Below are 13,079 nucleotides of genomic sequence, written 5' to 3' on the forward strand. Positions count from 1 at the left end.
GTGTCCTTGGTTCAAATCCTGTACCCAGCTATTGTCTATGAGAAGTTTATACACTGTCTGATAGCTTTTTTGACTTGATAATCTGGTTTTCCTTCCACAATTCCCAAAATGTGGAGATTAGATGAACTGGTGAATTGACTTTAGTGTCGTCCAGAGCCAAGTTCTTTCTTGCACCCAACGTTGGCTTGTGATCCTGAATTGGATTAAGTGAGTTTGAAAATGTTATGTTTATTTTCAGTGCAAACTAACAGTGTCCTACTTTTATAAAAATTGTATTTTTTTCATGAATACAAACTATTGAATTATTATAGTATAGCTTATTTATTTTACTGCTTGCTTACCATGGTCTAACGACAATACTACAACGATGCTGTCTGTCCAAAACTCTATGATGTAAGTGAATGTGGCTGAAGAAACCAATACTACTGCCACATGTCCTTCGACAATAGGAGCACTGTGATTTAGAAGAAATGCCACCAAATCATTTAACTGCTGATGAAATAGCCCAGCATGACTTCTGAACTTTTTTCTAAAAATGGATTAACCATTGCTGGTCAATTCAACAGAAGTCATAGAAAGTCATGTTCTTGTGGCTTCAAAATACATTATGATTTTTTCACAGACAGTTCTCCCAATTTTATGATCTGCTACAAATTTCTCTAGTTCTTCTGCTGAGATGAACTTCAGGGGCTTCTTTAGATCATTTTTGAACTACTTTTGTTGTCCTCCAAGTCTCCTGTTGCCAGATTCCAGTACTTGATACAAAATACGTATCATATGCCTGATTCACCGAAGCAGTTATTGAAGGGTTATTGATTTCAAAATGTTAGATATTCTTCTTTAGCGAATCTCAGTATGGAGTGCTGTGTCTCCCAGAATCTTTTGGAGGCAATGAATATGTAAAACCTCAATAAGTTTTAGGTGACAGTAATACAGAGTTCAAGTCTCAGGTGCATACAGCAAGTTGGAGACACACAGAACATGGTATACATATATCTTGGTGAACAAGCAAAGGTCACGGTTGAAAACACCAGCTGTCTGAAATGTCCAAAGGAGGAAGAAGCAAGTTTGAGTCTGTTTTGAATCTCTTTGTCCAGCAGTCCATTCTCATTGATAATGCTTCTAAGGTTGGTGAAAGAATGGACATTCTCATGCACTTCATTGCTCACATTGATGGGAGGAAGTCATCAATGTAACTGTTTTTCATCAGTTCATTTACAATATTGGAAAGCCATGGAAGAAGTATTCTTGAGAACTGCAAGAAAGAAGGATGTGGAAGCAGCATTATCAGAATATTGAAGCTCAAATTTTGTAAGGGTAGAGGTCTGGGATTTCACCTTTAGATGTCAAAGAATACTCTCTAGTCAGCATTCGATTCAAACACCATCCTCCACTTCTGTGTTTCTGAATAAAAGAGTGATTCCTACAAGATGCAGGTTAAAAAGTACTGTCGCTAGCTCATTACCCTGTTTCACTCCATCTTGCACACAAAATGAATCAGAAGAATTTCCTCCTATTAATACTCAAGCCGGCATACCATTGTGGAAGTTCCATAAAATAGCCAGTTTGGCAGACATTTGATGTTGTCAAGGATATTCTATAGGGGATCCCTGTTCACTGTGTCAAATGCTTTTGAAAGAACAATAAAAGCAAGTTAGAGGTCTTTTCACAAAAATCAGATTGCTTAGAGTCTGATCTTAGTGAATGTCACAAAGGGACTCAGGTAGAATTATCTCTGTCAGCTGTTGAAGGAGGCAGTGGAGTAAAACTCTTGCAAAGAAATGCCTCGACTGTCACTGCAATCAGTGGAATCTCACTTTTTCTTGTAAATTGTGATGATTGATGTATGTTTCCAGAAAGCAGTTATTGTTTTATTGTCCCAACAGATCGAAAAGAATGAATGATGATGGTAAATAATCACATCACTAGAGTATCTGTAAATCTCATTGAGAAATCCATCCCTGCCAGGCGCTTTTTTATTTTTTAAATAGTGAATTGCCGTCATGAATTTCACAGAAGTTTATATATTAGTCTAGCTCAGAAACCGTTGGAAGAATGAGAAGTTCACCAAGAGCAGAGTTATCACATGTATTGATTTGGTTGAGTAAGTAACAACAGTGTTTAGCCCAACAGTTGAGAATCCCAAAATTGTCCTCGATTAACTTACTGTAGCAATGGTGTGTCTTGTGGATGTAAAGACAAATGTAATGGCATTGTAAAATTCATGTTTTGTTTTCATCTGTAAATTTTTGAATTTCACTTGCCTTGTGAAGGCACCAGTTGTTTTGTAGCCACCAAAGTTTTGCCTTTATCATCCAATCTCAATTTTCTCCATTCTTCCAGCAAGACTTTGGAGCTTGTATTAGCCGAGTGTGTATCATGAGATTGTTTTTTAGATTAAAGAATGGGGTGAATCTTGTCAGCTGACTCATTGAACAAGTCAGGATTGTTCAACTTGGAAAACCCCGGTGTATTTTCGAGATGCTGTGTGGATTTGTGAGATCAATAATTTGCAGAAATTTTTGATTTTGATGTTAGACGGATCATCCATAGTAAGCAATGGAGGAAGGCTTTTCAAGGATATTCAAAGATGTTCCTGGAGCTTCACTTGGATTGTCAGATTGGTGAGAGCAACAGTATTGAGCCAAAGCCTCTGCTGTTGTTTCATCATGGGAAGCCTTAGGGGTCATTTATACTTCACGCTCAGAATGCGTACGCGCTCACATCATGGCCGCCACGCGTTCTGAGCGTTCATTTGATGCATCCTCTGAGTAGGTCCTCAGAAATTAACGTGACGCATGCGCAAGTTGCAGTACCAGCAAAAAGTTGGGGGGCGCAGTGTGCTAAAAGTTGGAATGTGATGTCAGAGTCTCTGTTTACTATCTACATGTGACAGAAAGCTGCTTTGCGGATCCTACGAGATCAGTGTGCGCGCTTCGATATTTGATAAATGGTTCAATGTGGTGAAGCAAAATGCTGACATACAGATGTATTCATGGTGCTTTTATATTCAAGCGTTGCATATTCCCAATCGTAATGACACGATACGTTTTAAAATTCTCACATACTGTGCCTTCTTTTTTTCTAGGGCTTCCTCTGCTCCTGACAGCAGCGAATCGCCAGCAATAGATCGCCACACTGAGCACATTAAATATATGATATTCCAACTCTCTGCACATTTAGAATCCTTAGATTTATACTTGATATCACTTTTTTAACCTGCAATTGCTGAGCACTTTGAGTAGTGAGAAAAGCACTATATAAATGCAAAGAATTATTTTTATTATAATTACACACATGGGGTGACACAGTGGTAGAGCATTAGCACTGCTGTCTTGCAGAGAGTCACGTCACTGATATTCCCTGCCTGGAGTTTACACATTTTCCTGCTGTGTTTCCTCAGTGTGCTCCAGTTTCGTTCCAAAGATATGCAGATTTGGGGATTTGGTGCCGCTAAAATGACGCTAGTGTATGTGTGTGCTTGTATTCACCTTGCGATGAGCTGAGGCATCGTCCAGGGATTGTTTCTCACTCATGCCCAATGCTTGCTGGAATGGACACATCCCTGGATTTAATCAATAAGCATCCTTTTCAGAGATATTGCGGTAAGGTGTCATCGGAATTTAATGGGTGTTCCAGGCAATTCACAACACAGAGAAGCCAAACATGTTCTCACCGTGATAATATCTCACACTGCCACCTGGCAGATTTCTCCAGATTTACGTAAAGTATGCGCGCAAGTATAAACACTTCAATGCTTGCGTAGCAGGACCGTCCGCTGCAGCATGCGTCGTGTCGCGTGAAGTATAACTCCGGCCTTAGAATGAGATGGATAAGGGATCAAACAAGGAAATTTAAAGAGCACACCAGAAACAGTAGACATTCTTTCTGGTGATATACTTCAGGATTTTTCTTCATTTTTAATGCTAAAGGTGAACTATCATCCTGTGTTTGAAGACATCTGATTTCACAACTGAAATCACTGTCTCCAAGAACAGAGATATAAATTTGACCAACATTCAATAATCTGAATCTGATCATACATTTTCCTACATAATGTCATTCAGAACCATTGGTCATGATCCATTACTTTGCAGCTAGCAAATTACGGACAGGTCATTCCAACAGCAGGTCTATCATAGTAGTTATTGTTCACAAATTCCAAAAATGTTCAAATTAATATGCCTTACCTGTGATTGTGTGGAATTGTTATTTGATGGTGTTTACTGATTTATGTCCTTGGAATGCAACATATGTATACAGTTGCTGTTTCAAAGCCAGGCACACTTTTCTGACTGCCCTGCATATCATCACTTTGCCAATATGTTAAGTATCTCCAATGTTGTACAAAAAGCGGAAGATGGAGAAGAAACAAAGGACAATGCATAGGGTTTGCATTAAGAAACAACAAAGCAGAACAAAGCAGCGATGTGTCACAATGAAGATGTCATGCTTTACTAGATTGTTAAGATGTATGAGACAACAACTCATACATTGTTTCTGGGCACACAAGAATGTCTATTCACCATCTCTTGCTGAAGTATTTGGTGAAGGAGCTGCAATTCAAAATCTATTGGTTCTTCCAGAAAGGGGCAAAACTTTTTCAACAATGATCAGACATTTCAAAGCCTTTCTCTAATGTTTAAATAGACAAGCATTTCAGACAACAATTTTGACTTTTGATTGCATGACTGGATTCTGTGCTTCTTAATTATTGAGGTGGCATATCATTTACCCTTCACGTTAATCTTCTCTTTTGCCAGTTAGCTTCAGAGCATTGGTTGCCTCAGCAGCTGAACTGGATTTCATCAGATCCTTCTTTCAGGAACAGGCAAATCTTTAGCCCATTTGAAAAAAGCAGGATTAGTGAGTTTTCCATATGTTTCGCCTCATGGATAACATAATTCTGGCATAATGTGTTCCAGAAATGCAGATTTGGCTAATGCAGGTCTGGAACCAAATTTACCAGATTTCTATGAATCCCAATTTATTTTAACTGTATTTTGAACTAATCCTGCTTTCTAGAACAGACATCAGGATTGTTTCACCCAACTGTGTTTGTTATTGCTTGTAGAGCAAGCAGTTTTGCTTGGGGAATGGGGTAACAGATATGGATTTTAAGTAGCATGTCCTCTGTGTTATTGCTTTTTATTAATTAACATGAGAAAATTAGTACTCAAATATCCAAATCTATCCAAACCTACAGCTTTAGAAGTTTATCAATTATTTGCTGAAAAACAAATCTGTCAGCAAAAGCATTTTGTTGCGTATCAAGTTCAGAGTTGCACCAAAAAACCTTAGAATAGTCCTTTTAATCACATTTTATTCTTGAGCTTGTAGAAACAATATTGGAGTCTTTCAAAAAAAAGCAAACTTAATAAACTTCAAGAGGTCTTTGATTCAATTTCTACCTGAAATTGGGGGAATTCAAAGTCTTTGTCTTCAGAGCTGTCGAGCTACAGTGGGGTGGGGCCACAAGCTCAGTGATTGGACTGCAAGACACAAGAAGCCCAGTCTGGGGAAGAACTTCATGTGTTAGGGAATCGATCACTTATAAAGGTTTTTATTACTGTGAGATGTGCACAACTGTAGCTGATCCTGTATTCCTTGGACAGTTGTCAGTGCAAAAGTGTGTTTTCTCTGTAAATTAAGGGACTCTAGAAAAAGGAAGGGAAGCCGAATATGTCACAGTATACAATACAATTATAACAAACATTTACAGACATTCCTGATACTTAACCATGTGATATACCCTGAATGTTTCTGCTTTGCAGTGTGTGACAAGAGAATACACTGTATTTATTATTTTTGCCGATGCTGCACCTGCTTCAACCTTTGAGTCACCTGATTCTTCCACTATCTCAGAGAAAAAAATCGCTGACCTGCTTTTGTCTTTCATTTATTAAAATGGTTAATGTAAAATGCTTTATTTTTGTTTATTTATTTTGGGACTTTACACTTATAGTGAAGAGTACTATTTATCTCTAGGACAAAAAAAGATGGGAACCTTTTTTATGCTACAACTTACTGCATTTTTGATTAAAGTAACAAACCATGTTTCATCAGGTGCTTTTATTGATTTGGAAACTAAAACTGCAACACAGAACAAAAGTGTTTGTGATAACACATTCCTTCATATCACCCACTGCACTCGAGATTCTTTGCAAGGACATGAAAATGTCTGGTAATGAAATTAGTGCAGCTTTGTTCTGTCAGTTCTTCCTCCCACATCTTGTTAATTGCTTTAATAAGTTATTGCATTGTGCTTGGTTTCACTGTTTTCCTAATGTAGTCTTTCAGCGAGTGCCAAACCATCTATGTTGAATAAAATCTATGTATTCTGCTGGATGTTTTCACCCAGTTTACTCTCTCTGCTTTAAGCCTTGCTGCTGTGTGTGTCAGATTATTGTCTAAAGACCTTTCTGATATGTTGTGACTTCTGGAAGAATTTATTATTCAGTTTGACCAGGGGTTCTCAAACTTGGTCCTCAGGGCCCACTGTGGCTTCAGGTTTTTGTTTCAACCAGATTAATTATCAGTGACAACAACTAATACCACTGATCTTGCTTAATTAACTATTTTTTTTTCTATTCTCTTATTCTACATTTAGAAAAACACAGCAGCATGATTTTTACATTTATAATACATGCAGAAATATTTCTGTTTTGCTGTGAAATATTTCTGTTTTGCTATAGATTTAAATGCTTATCTCTCTTTTGTGATTTCATTATATTTTGCCTTTTCTATGTGCAGTTTGCCCCCTTCATTGTATCTTAATAATGACAATTAAAAGCGAGCAGAGTAGGCACCCAGGCAAACAACACTGAATCATGAAAGGCTGCAACTATTTTAGTGTCAGATCCTCTAATTAGTAAATAATGGATTAATTAAACAATTAGAACATCTAGAAAAGCAGAATGAAAATCAAGATGAAAATATTGTTAAAAAGGAAAAAATACATTACTGTATTCCCATATAACTATTTAGTAGATTTCAATATTTTTTTTTTTTTTACCATAGTTTTCTAATTTCTATGTTGTTTCCAAAACACAGAATCTGGGAAATAACAGTTCACTTAATTAACCCAGGAATCCAATTAAAAAAAAAAGCCTGCAGCCACAGTGGGTTTCCAGGACTGAGTTTGGGAAGGACTGAGTTTGACAATAAGGTTGGTAGCGAGATCCTGCCCCAAGTGGAGGAGTTCAAGTATCTCGGGGTCTTGTTCACGAGTGAGGGAAAAATGGAGCGTGAGATCGACAGGCGGATCGGTGCGGCATTCGCAGTAATGCGGGCGCTGCATCGGTCTGTCGTGGTGAAAAAGGAGCTGAGCCACAAGGCGAAGCTCTCAATTTACCAGTCGATCTATGTTCCTACCCTCACCTATGGTCATGAGCTATGGGTAGTGACCGAAAGAACGAGATCGCGAATACAAGCGGCTGAAATGAGTTTTCTCCGCAGGGTGTCTGGGCTCTCCCTTAAAGATAGTGTGAGAAGCTCAGTCATCCGGGAGGGGCTCAGAGTAGAGCCGCTGCTCCTCCGCATCGAGAGGAGTCAGATGAGGTAGCTCGGGCATCTGATCAGGATGCCTCCTGGACGCCTCCCTGGTGAGGTGTTCCGGGCACGTCTAACCGGGAGGAGGCCCCGGGGAAGACCCAGGACACGCTGGAGGGACTATGTCTCTCGGCTGGCCTGGGAACGCCTTGGGATTCTCCCGGAAGAGCTAGAAGAAGTGGCCGGGGAGAGGGAAGTCTGGGCATCTCTGCTCAAGCTGCTGCCCCCGTGACCCGACCTCGGATAAGCGGGAGACAATGGATGGATGGATGGATGGAAGTACTTCCAGGTCTCTTCTAGATATACCTCAAATATGTGGACCTCAACTGCAGGTATGGGCTTTGGCTTGTTTACATGTCTGCCTTTTCATTAAACTAAAGTTTTGAAACCTGTTCCAAAACCAGTTTTCATCAATGAAAAGGAAGACATGAAATACAGTATCTTTCCCTTTTTATAGATAGATAGATAGATAGAACCTGACTTTTTACAGAAACTCTTTACATAAATAAATAATTAAATAAATAAATAAACACACATACTTTGGTCTGAGCACACACTGGAATGACTATAAAACAAGAAAATTAAAAAGAAAGAAAAAGTTCTGACTAGGCTGTCACAGTCTCAGTAAGGCATTATACAGACGTATTGCTGTAAGGAGTCCCAGTAGCGTTTCTTGACACACTTCTGTTGAATAATTCATTGGCTGTAAGTGTTAATGTGTCTGAGAGTGGATGTGCAGAATTGTTCATAATAGCACCCAATTCTGTTTTAATTCTTGCCTTTGCTACCACCTCCAGGGGGTCCAGAATGCGTCCTATAGCCAAGCTTGCCCATTTAATTAGCTTGTTGATTACGTGGGCATCTCTTGAATTGACATTACCAGTCCAGCACCGCGCAGCGCAGAAAATCACACTAGACATCACAGAGTTACAGAAGACGTGAATGACATTACTTCCACATTAAAGGAATACAGTCCCCTAAGAAAAAAGAGCCTGTTCTGCTCTTTCTCATATGGTTCCTCTGTGTTCCGAGACCAGTGCAGCCCGTCATTGATGTGGACCCTCAAATACTACATCTCCTCTTTGAATAATGACCAGACATAGAGGCTCTTTGGTGTGGCAAAAATCAATACCAGTTCCTTGGTTTTGTTGATATTAAGATGCAGACCATTCTTTTTGTGCCAAGAAAAAAATTTTCATCCTGACTCCTATATTCTGTCTCATCCCCTTTATCAATATGCTCCATAAGCCCAGAATCACCTGAGAATTTCTGCAAGTAACATGACCTAGTGTTATATTTAGAGTGTGAGATGTATAGAGTAAAGAAAAAAGGATACAGGACTGTTTCTTGTGGTGCTCCTGTGCTGCTCACATCCATATCAGAAACACATTCCTTGAACCTCACAAACTGCTGTCTGCCTGACAGATAGTCCATTATCCAGGACACCATAGGCTCGTCCATGTGCATATCTCTGAGTTTACCCCTTAACAGGGATGGCTGGATGGTACTGAAGGCACTATATAAATAAAAAAAAAAACATAATCCTCACAGTGCTGTCAGCTTTCTCCAGGTGTGAATAAGCCTTGTGGAGCACTTAGATAACTGCATCCTCCACTTCAATCTTTGTCTAATAGGCAAACTGCAATCAGTCTAGGTGGTCTACCATAATCATGATGTGAGATGTAAGTGCCCCTAGTCTGTAGTTATTAAGTGAGATGTGCCTGCCTTCTTTGGAACAGGAACAATGCAGGATGTTTTCCACAGCAGTGGTACTTCCTGGAGCCTTAGAGGCAGACTGAACAGGTTACACAGGACACCACAAAGTTGGTCAGCACAGGCCTTAAGAACTCAAGGACTGACTCCATCTGGTTCAGCAGCTTTTCCTGTGTGTTTAGCTTCCTCTGTTATTTCCTTACTTGGTCTTCAGTTATGGACAATCCATATTGATGATCAGAGATGGACTTGTCACTGGCCATTCCAGTTGACATGGCAGGAGCTGTTTATGTAGTAGGGATGGTGTGGTGACACTGGTCATTGGAAGAAGGTGGCAGTGAGAGGGAAAAATCTATTACAAATTTTGTTCAGGGTTAGCTTTGTCCATATCCCCTTCTAGCACATGAGCCCTGGATTGCTTGAGTCAAGTAATTATACCTTGTCCATTCTTCATGTTATTCTGATTGAGTTTGTTTTCTTTTTTAGCTTTGTAAGCTTCATTTTCTTCACTCAGCTTTTTCTTTAGCACACACTGTACATCATTCAGAGCCTTTTTGTCACCAGATTTGAATGTTGTCTTTTTCTCATTCAGGAGACCTTTTAACTCCTTAGTAATCCAGGGCTTGTTGTTTGGAAAGCAATGCACCATCTTTGTGGGTGCCACTGTGTCGACACAGACGTCAATATAGTCTGTGATTCAGTGACAGAGTCCTTCGATATTGTCCCCATGGCACTCACACATCATTTCCCAATCAGTCATTTGGAAGCAGTCATTCAGACTCATTTCAGCTTCCAGTCTCCACTTTCTCACTAGTCCGGTGGTAACAGGTTTCCAGCTAAAAACAGGATTGTACCTGGAAGAAGATGAATCAGGTTGCAGTCAGATTTGCCTAACTGAGCCAGTAGATTACTCTTAAAGGTATCTAGAACATTTTAATACAGCAAGTCCAGCTTGTTATTTCTTCAAGTGGAACTGGTCACAAACGGAAAGAAATGTGTTATTGTTTGTTATAAAGTCACATGGTTTTAATGCATTGAAGCACCTGGTGGAGCCTTTCATCAATGTTTTTTACCATATTTATGGGACATGTATTTGTTATGTTATATTTCAATCCAAGATATCTGTACACTTTTCTTATGGATGTGTGTTTATGCCAAGATTGGCCACCACAATATTTATCATTTTCTTCACTTAGTTTATCAGTGGTTTGCACAAGAGATTAAAAAAAAGGGATCAACAGGTAGTTATAAAAATAATATATGATCTTGTATGTTTTCACTATTATATACCTCTTTGATCTTCCTTGATTTAGATTCTCTTTTTCTCCTCTCGTTCTTATAGTGCAATCTCATGGTTCTTTATGAAACAATGATGCCCATGGAAACCAAATGCTATACTATGTGTCTTGTGGATTTCCTGTCTCTTGTACCTAATTAGCCTTGTGAGTGTCTTCTTGTCATAGTTTGTTGCATTGAAGATGAACTTTTGGACCTTGAGGGGAAGTTTTGATCAATTGTTGTATCAGCTTTCATAATATAATAGGTTATTTTACTGGCATCCTTGTAGTGATAAAGCATTTACTAGAAAAACTTTCAGGTTTAGAAGAAAACTGCACTGTATTGTTTTGCTTAATATATATACATATAATTACTCAGTTGCCTGCTCTGCTTATAAAATAACAAACCAGTTAAAAAAGGAATTTGGGGTTATCTGAACAGACATAATTCACCAATTGGTTGGGGTCTGCAATAATGAAAGACATGTTTTTCACTAGCCTAGGACCACAAGTAGAATACTATTTGGAAGAAGGCTTGAGAATATAGATAATACCTAGTCCAGATTGACTCAAGAGCTCAAGTCATACACAAGAAAAGAGAGTTGCTCCTTGAATCACAACACCCCGTTGAACCAAGGGTTACAGTAAGGAAGGACAAGATCTTGACATCTTTCTCTCCATCAACTCCATCTAGAGACCACACTGAATCAAATACCTATCAGTTCCGAAGCTCAACATAAGATTTAAAGAGCCACCTGATCACCTAGGCACATTGGGTGCCTAAACTCCAAGCAAAAAGAGCAGCTATCTGTCCAGGTTGTTCTTTCATGAGTTGTCATATTCATTTGCATTCTTCTGTGTTATTGAATAAAAGTTTAAAGTTTGAACCTGCTTCCCTGCTTGCTTTGAACACTTTCAAATAAACTGCCTAGGGTCTACAGAACAGATAAGAGAAGGGATTAAGTATTTTAACTATAGACACAGCCCTGTTTCATCCTGATGGTGACCACTAGTGGAGCTACTAATTGCAGCTGCATGTCTGGTACAGGCTGGTCAGTGTGAGTTAAGAGAGCAAGGGTCACATTTTCAGAGATATAAATAGAAAGTCCTAATGGTTAAGACAGAATCACCATAAATACCCCTCTATGACAAAACATTCATCTACTTAGCATTAGCTGTAGTGCAGTAAGGGTTTAGATAAGTGCATACTGCAGCAGAAAGAAAATGGTTTAATACATCAAAGTTACACCAATGGTATATTGACTGTGCATTCTACAGTGCAAGCACATTTGCAAAGGATGACCATTAAAGAAGCACAGAGCTTCATAACAAAAAATGGCTCAAATTAAATAGCCTATGCAAAAATAAACTATGCCAAAAAGAAAATACTTAACTCAGCTTCCAGATGATCAGTCAGTATTAATAATAAAATACGTTTTGCATTAGAATTTGAAATGGTTAATCATGTATCAAAAGATGTGATTCCCTCAAGTCTTTAGTTTGCAGAAAAGTCAGCTTTCAAAAAAAGAGTACTCCATAAAATGAAAAAAGCATTTGGTACACCCGTAGTCAGACATAAACGATGGCGCAGTATGGTGCTAAAAGGACACAACAAGTGTATGCACAGTACCAACAGGCAAGATCATGTGTTGTGCTTATAAACAAAAGGAGAAAAACATCAAAACTGCAAGAGCACAAAGAGATCAGAAATGATCATACCTTAATGTGCCTGTGCTAAATCAAACAGAGGAATGAGTTATAGTGAAAACTGATTTTTTTCTAACATTTTTATAAAGTACACTAAAACAACATTTTAAAATAAAAGTCTGAACCATGGACAACTTCAATTCCTAAAACCTGAAAAATACTGAACCTCAGCATTGACCTGATTTGAATCCAGTGTCTGTATTTATCAAGCGCCTTCCACGTTCGCATTCACTTCCCCTAACTCTTCATATCTTAAATCATTCTTGAGGCAGATTGAAGACTTAAGTGCCAGCTTAAGTGAAAAATTAAAGAAAACATACTAAGTAATTGCAACATAAAACAATAACTTAATCAGTTTTAACGCAAAAAGATGCAGATGAAAAAAGAGAAGAATCGGCCTGCTAGGTTGGAGAAAAGAAGAGCTGTTCAGGAAGCAGCAAGCGCATCAACCTCTGAGTAAACAAATGCTAAACATACAGAGAAGAGAAAGAGTATGACAACTATGAATGCTCAAGTCAAGTGTATTAACTGCACGTTATCGTGCAGTATGCCATTACTGGTGTTATATATTTAATATAAGACTTGTGAATCCTTCGAAGTAACAAATAATTGTACCATCCATCCATCCATTTTCCAACCCGCTGAATCCGAACACAGGGTCACGGGGGTCTGCTGGAGCCAATCCCAGCCAACACAGGGCACAAGGCAGGGACCAATCCCGGGCAGGGTACCAACCCACTGCAGGACACACAAACACACCCACACACCAAGCACACACTAGGGCCAATTTAGATTTACCAATCCACCTAACATCATTTCAATATACAATAC

The sequence above is a fragment of the Erpetoichthys calabaricus genome, chromosome 5 (genome assembly GCF_900747795.2).
Source record: "Erpetoichthys calabaricus chromosome 5, fErpCal1.3, whole genome shotgun sequence".
NCBI lineage: Eukaryota > Metazoa > Chordata > Cladistia > Polypteriformes > Polypteridae > Erpetoichthys > Erpetoichthys calabaricus.